This window comes from Lissotriton helveticus, chromosome 8 (genome assembly GCF_964261635.1).
Source record: "Lissotriton helveticus chromosome 8, aLisHel1.1, whole genome shotgun sequence".
Lineage (NCBI taxonomy): Eukaryota > Metazoa > Chordata > Amphibia > Caudata > Salamandridae > Lissotriton > Lissotriton helveticus.
Genome location: NC_136069.1, coordinates 1,288,897,395 through 1,288,906,373, shown reverse-complemented (window position 1 = coordinate 1,288,906,373; position 8,979 = coordinate 1,288,897,395).

Genomic DNA, 8,979 nt, shown 5'->3' with positions numbered 1-8,979 from the left:
GAGGGTATGGGGCAGGTGAGACGAGAAAGAAGGGGTGAAAGAGAGGGGGGGTGAGCAAAGAAGTCATAGAGGTGGGAAAGAAGGAAAGGGTAGTATGGGGTGAGAGAAACTGGGCGAATGAAACTGAAAGGTGGAGAAAAGTAGAGAGGAGTGAGCAGGAGAGAAAGAGGGAGGGTGAATGCGCGAGAAAGAGGGCGAGAGAGGAAGGGGAAGAAAGACAGTGTCTGGAAGAACGAAAGTATGAGAGTTAGAGAGAGAAGAGAGGGCGAGGAAGGGAGAGAGGGAGACAAGAGAGAACTAGAGAGGCAGGGTGCTAGAGAGATCCGAAGATGGAAAGAGAGAGGGACAGGGGATAAGAGACTGGGCTGATGAGAGAGATATCGATAAGGAGAGAAAGATGTGTGTGTGTGAGAGAGGATGAGTGAATGAGGCACAGAAAGGAAGGGGCATGAGAAACAGAAAGCTGAATGGGACAGTGGAAAGAGTGTAACAGGAAGGAAGATAGAGGAGCTTAAAGCGGCAAAACACAACTAAGAGAGGGAGAAATGGGAGGCAGAAAGAGTGTAAGGAAGGACGGGTGACAAATGGGGTCACTGGAGGCCGCTTTATCAAGGTCCAGGGCCAAATAAAATGCCGCAAAATTGCCGCTAAATTTCCATTTTTGTGCCGCTAAATTTCCATTTTTGTGCCGCTAAATTTGCTAATCCATGCCGCTATATCCTGGGGGGTCTGACAATTGCTGTGTGTTAAGGCCTCCTCTGTTTAGTACCAGTTGCTTTACTTACAAAAACTGTACCATGAGAAGCAGCATTCATGAGCTAGCTTCCTATAATTTCATAGATTGCAAAGAGATCTTATTTCAAGCTCTCACCGGTTCTGTGAGTGAGCTAAATAACATTGGTTACGCCTGCACAATGCCCTATTTACCATCTCACAGTCTATTGCAAATCCTTATTTGGACAGAAACTTCCAATTGCGTCTGAAATGGCATTATAACTATTACAATAGTGGTGCTCTTCGGGTTTTGCCTCTATTATTTATGTAATTAATCTGGGCAAATTGTGAGTTTTCACTCCTCGGAATTGGGAAAACACCCACTAGACTGAATTACCTTCCATTGGAAGGTCCAAAACTCAGAGAGGGAATGCTGCAGGTGTTGCTCAACAATTAAAAACCACTCTCAGCTTTATCAGTGCCTTACCAGGTGCGCAATTATCACCTAGAGAACGAGCGGATCACGGAATGCAACACTCAACGGAATCTGTCAAAAGGAGAGATTTTGTGGATAGAGAAATCTTTAGTTTACCAGTATTTTTAGACGTAATAAATATTTCTCCACATACTTCCAGGGTTGAACATTTTACAATGACATGCAGGAGCGAGGTTTCCGTTTCAGATTTAATTTGGGATATGAAGAGTTTGAAAAGTATCCCTTCGTGCTGGTCGAAGTTGGCATACTTTGCAATGTTTGCAATTTGCAAAGCTCGTCCAGCATCCCAACTTCACCAAACTTGTGATGTTTCCAACACACGAGCCTCTAAAAAGAAAGTTTCGCAAGAGCATACAACATTCTCTCTCCAAAAGTTTTTTGTAGGTTTTGTCGCACACAAACATATTTTTTGTGAAACTTTTCACATGTAATTCTTATTACAGTTCCTGCACTTTACGAGGTTCATAAAGATCGTAGTGTTAAAAAAAAAGCCGCAAGAAGCTGAAGAGGAAAAACCGTGCACAATCCAGGTTTAAACCAACATGGATAGCAGCAAAATCGCAAGTGCATTTACAGATAATTTATTAATGAAGTACACAATCACTTACATAGTAAAGCAGCATCAACCATCCCCAAAATGTCAATAAATTTGTAGATGGGCCGTGGATTTTCCACCTGCGATAGCAGCAGGTTTCCTCCTTTTCCAGCTATAATAGAGTTAAATGTGCATAGCTAGAGTTTTCCACAAATGCAGCAGAAATGTCTCCAACAGTGTGGCTGTACCCTTCATGAGTGATGCCATTTTAAAGGAAGTAACGGAATGGGGCGTTTATGCCAACAGATATTGTCACTGAAATGAAATTCCCAAAGTCGGGGTAGGTGTCTTTGCCAACATATTTAGGGGCATATGTACAAGCCCCTATCGCCACCATAAATTCACTTTTTCCGATACTGTGGGGGCAATAGGGGCTTAGCCTTATTTACAAGGCAGCGTTAAGCCACATTAAAAAGCCACTTAATGTGGTTTAACACTGCCTTGTAAATAAGTCCCCCTTTCACCTTATAGTTAGCGTGAAAGGGTTGGGCAGTGGGTGTTGCAGTGGGCGTTCCACCACAACACCCATTGATTTCGTAGCTGCTCCCTCTGTTCAAGGGCAGCGTACATAGGAGGCATCACCAAATTTAAGACCAGGGAAAACCAGGTCTTAAGTTGGCGAAACGAGGAGAAATGCATTATTTCTCCTTGTTTTTGATTATTCCATGTGTACTGCCTTGTGCAGCCCCACATGGAAAAAGCAAACTGCCATGGATTGTTTATATACAGGAATGTACCCCTTCCTCTACATAAACAATCTTTTAAAAAAATAAAACATTTTGTGACTTTATGTGTGCTGTATGAAGGAGCACACATAAAAGAGACAAAATGGCATTTTAGGATTGTTTATATTAAGGAAGGAACACATTCCTACACATCAACAATCCTCTCCTGCACACAGACACCCTTGCACTATCGTGCAAGAGTGCCTGCGTTGACGCTACAGTGCTAAGTGTAGCGCCAGCACAGGGGGAAACGCATGGCTGCACCATATCCTTGTAAATATAGGGCAGTCTTGCGTTCCAGAAGTGACGGAGTGAGGCGTTAAGCCATAACGGCTAACGCCTCACTCCGCCACTTCCTTGTACACATGCCCCTTAGTCTCCTTAACATGATGAGGATTTGCCAGTCGCACTAAATACAGTATAGGCACCTTCTGATGGAAGTCCCCAAACTGTTTCCATGCAGTATTTTCGCAGGATAAACCATTTCATGGCAAATTTTCATACCCTCCTGCCGGACACCAGTTCTAGTTTATATATTATATAAACTCGGTGAGTACTAAAGTGGGTACAGTTTACTACGCCCGATGTACTAATCCGCGATCCTAACGATACACCATGCCACAACAGCTTGGTAGGGATCACGGGAGTCAGGGGGCTAGATGAGATTTATGGAGAAGAGACGTGATGACATCTGGTGTGTGTGTGGACTATGATTCTTAATAATAAATCTCTTACTGTCATAGGAAATGAACGGAAAGAAAGCCCACATACCTGTGATACAGTTATACATTTGAATACACATCAAGAATTGAACACACACCAAGAGTTTATGGTGTGAGTGTTTATTGACTTTTCCTCGCTATCTTTGACCAGTGTGTAATTGTGGATAAAGTCCGGATACATGGGTATTAGGATAGTATGAGACCCGTATGACATACCGAATCATCCCTTTGTAAGATCGACATCAAACATATTCCTGTGTGGAGTTTGATAGTGGTGCGTCACTAGGTTGGGATTGGTGTCAACAATCTGTTTTTATCTTGTTAAAAATCTGTGGGGTTTTCTATTGTGTTTGGTGGCAAGGCTTACAACCACTGTCATTATATTTTTTAGGTCCCCTTGGGTCTCACTGGGTTGCTGTTTCATCTGGGGAAAGGTCCTGAGGAAGGTGGCCTAGAGCCGCCGAAACGCGCGTCGACTACCAGAGTGCGGGTCTCAAAATTCTGGTTGAGACTGCTCTAGTGACAGGGGGCTCCCTGTCTACTAGTACCCAGCTACCTTTTCACAATTGGAGCTTTTGTGAATGAGTATGCATGAGTGTGTTAGTTGTTTGTGTGGGTGAGAACCTTTTGGGACACATGAATAATCATTTTTTCTCCCTTTTTTAACGAAAATAATTTCTTTTGTGTCTTTTTGTATAATGTTGTTGTAAATAGTGATTCCTTTTTCTTTGTTGTACATATTGTGTTAATTATTTACTTTTGTCATATGGATTTTGTGATTTGGCTTCATCTGGTGTTTTCAAATAATGAATTTTGTACTGTATTTGTGAAAGCAATGCTAATACTTTAAAGTATAAAAATAATAAATGATATATATTTTTGAAAAAAATGAGAAAAAAATGTGGTTGGTACAATTTGTCACTAATAAATGAATAATTTGATAAATACAGATTTGAAATAACTGTGGCCTAGGAGGGAACTTCTTCTCTTATTACGTGTGTGTATATATGCAGCATTGTTGAAATAATACTTTTGATACTATTTATGTACTGTTTGGGATTCCTATACCCGGGGGACTAATTCCTAACCCGGGACAGGAACCAAGAGGGTGTATTACCACACCTCTGACCACATTGGGAACATAGACAGATGTTTTTAGACACGGTGATTGGATAAGAGATCGCCTTGATATGTAGCACGACTATACTATTTCTGTTTATTTCTGTTCCTTATTAGTTTATGTTCTCCCATAATATTGGGACTATACTCTACACGTGACGAGAGGGGCCAGGATCTAGTTAGACCAGCTCGTGTTTTATGGCATGCCAACCGAAGTACGGTGGGGCCAGAGGTGGTACTGGGAGCGACATCAGTCCTAAAGAAGACCGGGGTGACCTTTCGAGGCACAGTAAGTCGGTTGAAACATGTTGACACTAGCAGTACCAGGAGGGGTGTCTTGAGAAGTCTTATCTTCTCTTCTAGACACTACCCATCCTTTCTTTCCTTTTTAATCCTGGTGGGGGAACCTTGGAATAAAGTTTTGGTTGGTATCCTCAAACCAGTTTTAAATCACATCCTTATCAACTGCACTTTCTGTCGCATCACTAGTTCCAGTCACTTGGTGATATGCACTGTTCTAGCACTTTATATGTTATGTGTATTAAGTGTTGAGTTTTGTGGTCTTAGGTTTTGTTGCGTTTGATTTAGTATTTTACCCCCTCCCTTATGCTCCGCCCTGAGTGTGGCTACACCAGGGCGTTTTGTAAGCAGGCCCAATGATTAAGCATGTCACATACTTCGGGATATGAGTGAGGGCAGTTTTTCCAAACAGATGAGTTTTTCTATTTTCGTTATATGTGTTGTTTTGTGCTCTCCACCCCTTATTGTGTGTTTAAATGAGAAATAATGGGGGTTCGGGGTGGCAGAGTTAATTTATAGACCCTCTCCTCTTCTACGTGTAAAGTAAATTTTCATTCTACACTACCCTTAAACTAAATCTGTGTTATTTATTTGAAACAACAAAGAATGTTATTTTTCTGTCTTAAAGTATACATTTTATTAGAAATTATAACATAATTCACAAATTTATTGTGAAAGTCTTCATAACCCAAACCTAGGCTCTTTGTGACAATGTGGGCTGGCCAGTGGAGCCCAGGAACAGGGGCATGCATCGCTGGGTCCGTAAGAGCTACGTTCAGGGACCTGCTCAGAGCTTTTTAACACACTAAAGCATAGGCAAATGAGTGACTGTTTAGACTCCTAGATAGAACTCCTAGATGAGTGACTCCTAGATAGGAAAAGCACAAAAGCAATGTTGGCATTCAAAGCAGACTCTGATTGTGGCTCCGGTGTTCCAATATGCTCAAGTCAATAGAAAATAGAAGATGTGAGGTTAAAGACAATCTTGCTCATAGTTCTCCATGAAGATCAAAATTGATTTGTATATGGGAAACTGCTATAAGATCTTCCTCAGTGTGTTCTAGAAGTTATACATTTTGAATAGAATACAAAATAAACACTGACATTTCTTTAAAGTGTCCATATATGCGTTTTACCACTGTCAAAACTATGCTGGAGTAATGACCCTCCGGCAACTCCAGAAATATGTGATGGCATGGGTCACAATAGCCTTTAAAATGTTTTTTCTCTATAATTACACTAATTTTGTTACTTTATTAGTAAACTACTTACCTTAAACAAAACCTTTAAAGTGTCTATATATCTGTTTCAGTACTACCAGTATCACGCTAAAGTCGCAACCCCCTGGCAACAGGGCACAAAGGGTCTGCAACTCCCAAATAAAAAAAGAAAATGGAAATATAAGCAACATGTTACTGTAGACACCTCAGAACCACCCTAATAAACCTTAGAAATGTACTAAACCAAACAACAGTTACAGGAGTGTGATAGTTAGGAAATAAAATTGAAAGAAAACAGATGAAAGTTCGAAAACAACATTAAAAAAACCTTAGAAATTCACTGAAAAAAACGAAAGTTACAGTGGCGCTGTAGTTAGGAAATATTTTATTTTGAAACCTTAGAAATTCCCTGAAAAAACAAAGGCTACAAGGATTTTATAGTTAGGGAATAGAATTAAAAAGCCCTTAGAAACTCATTGAAAAAAACAAAGGTTACAGGACATTATAGTTAGGTTCAGATTTCACATGTACAAAACCATAGAAATTCAGCAGTTACAGTTACCTGAGCTAACTATAACTTTACACCCCCTCACTGTACTGCTTATGACCTCACACAATACATCACTCATTACATGGTCACTGACATTACTGATGACATCACTGATTACATCTCAAAAGACATCACTGATGACATTACAAATAATATAATTTACAGAGTCACACATATATTTACTCACACGACATGCAGCTTCTCATATACCTACTCATATGTGCACAATATAACTCACATTCCCATTCACAGACCCATACAACTTTTCTCATACCCACTCACTCATCCATACAGGCACTCATGTACCCACTCACTCACCCATTCAGCTGCTCACATATCCAGTCATACAGCCACTCACACACCCACTCATACACCCATACAAGTGCTCATACATGCAGTCACTTACCCATACAAGTACTAACACACATACTCACTAACTGATAGAGCCAATGACTCACTCACACATTCATACAGGCACTCAGATACCCCCTCGCTTACACTCACAAACCAAGTCACACACCTATAAAACAACTGACACTAACAAACCCATACAACTACTCACACATCTACTTGCACACCCACACACTCATGCACCCGTACAACCTCACATAAATCCACATGACTCACACATCCAAAAACACATCCATACAACCACTCACGCACCCAGTCACACACCCATACAATTACTCACACACCAATCTAAAAACTCATACAACCACTCACCACCCCACAACCACTCATACACCCACTCACACATCCATTCAACCACCTACATGTCCACTTACACACCCATGAAAACACTCACTCCCCCACTGACAAAACTATATAACCACACACACACTCACACACTCAAACAACCACTTACACACCCACTCACATACCTATACAACCACTCACACACCCACTCACATACCCATACAACTCACACACACATGCACCCACTCACACACCCATACAGCCACTAAGACACCCATTCACACACTGATACAGTCATACAGCCACTTAGATCAAATATGTTAGAAATAGTATCACTCATTAGTAGTACACCTGGTATACTAATTTAACTTTTGTTTAACTATTTGAACTCCTTTGACAGAGGATGAAAAGGAACACAAAGGAAAGGCTAATCTGTGTTTATTCGAAGCTTATGTCTACTCACTTCTGTCTCATAGGAAATGTGATTTGTTATGTTTGGGTGCATATATTCAGCACACTCAAAATAATGCTTAGAAAACACTTACACTCACTTGATGATGTCCTCAGTGATGTAATTTGAGATGTCATCAATGATGTAATCAGTGATGTCACTGATCATGTCATCACTGATGTAATATGTGAGGTCATATGCAATGCATTGCAGGGGTGTACATTACTATAACTATTGCATTTCACTGGGTTTATATGAGTTAAATCGGAGCCTAACTATAACGTCCCTGTAACCTTTGGTTTTTCAGTGCATTTCTAAGTTTAAAAAAACATATATATTCTTAACTATAACATCCTTCTAAACTTTTTGCTTTAAAGTGAATGTCTATGCTTTTAATGGTATTTCCTAACTATAACATCCCTGTAACATCTGTTTTTTTCAGTGAATTTCTAAGGCTTTTAACATTTTATTTCCTAACTGTAACCTGTAACCTTTGAGAGTGAGTTTGTGAGTGAGTGCATGATTATCTGTGTCGGGCATGTGAGTGGATGTGAGATTATCTGAGTGGGTTGGTCAGTGGGTGTGTGAGTGTCTGAGTGGGTCTGGGAATGTCTGCATATGTGTCTCACTGGGTGTGCGAGTGGGTAAATGAGTGGGTCTGTGAGTGGGTACGTGTCTCTCTGAGTGGGTCTGTAAGTGAGTATTTGATTTTCTCAGTGGGTCTGTGAGGGAGTGCATGAGTCTCTGAGTGGGTCTGTGAGTGAGTTTGTGAGTCTGTGAGTGGGTATATGAGTGTTTCAGTGGGTCTGTGAGTCTCTGAGAATGTCTGAGTGGGAATGTGAGTGTCTTAGTGCTCTCTGTTTTGCCCTCTTCTGTTCTTTATTACCTTTTCTGCTTGCTTTATTTGACGTCCATTTTGCCTTTCCTGCTTGTTTTTCTGGCCTCTGTTTTGACTCTTATGCAAGTTTTTCTGCCCTCTCTTTTACCTTTCCTGTTTGTTATTCTGCCCTCCATTTCGCTTTTTCTGCTAATTTTTCTGCCCTCTGTTTTGCTCTCTTCTGCTTTGGTTTGCCTATTTCTGCTCATTTTCTGCTCTCTGTTTTGCTTTTTCTGCTCATTATTCTGACCTCCATTTTTCCATTTGTATGCCCTGAAAATGGGTGGGGGCCACGCAGCCCCCCTTCCTGGGCTGATTTCAGCCCTGAAGCCCACATCCCTGACGCCCAGCCATAATTCAATGGAGGAAGGGGACTTCACAACCCCACTCCCTGGGCCAATTTTGGCCTGGGAACCCCATCTCCTGAGGTCTGGCTACTCTTTGAAAGGGGAAGGGGCCAAATGACCCCCGCAAACTAAGGCTGGGTATTCTAGTGCCCACCCAGGGCACCCAG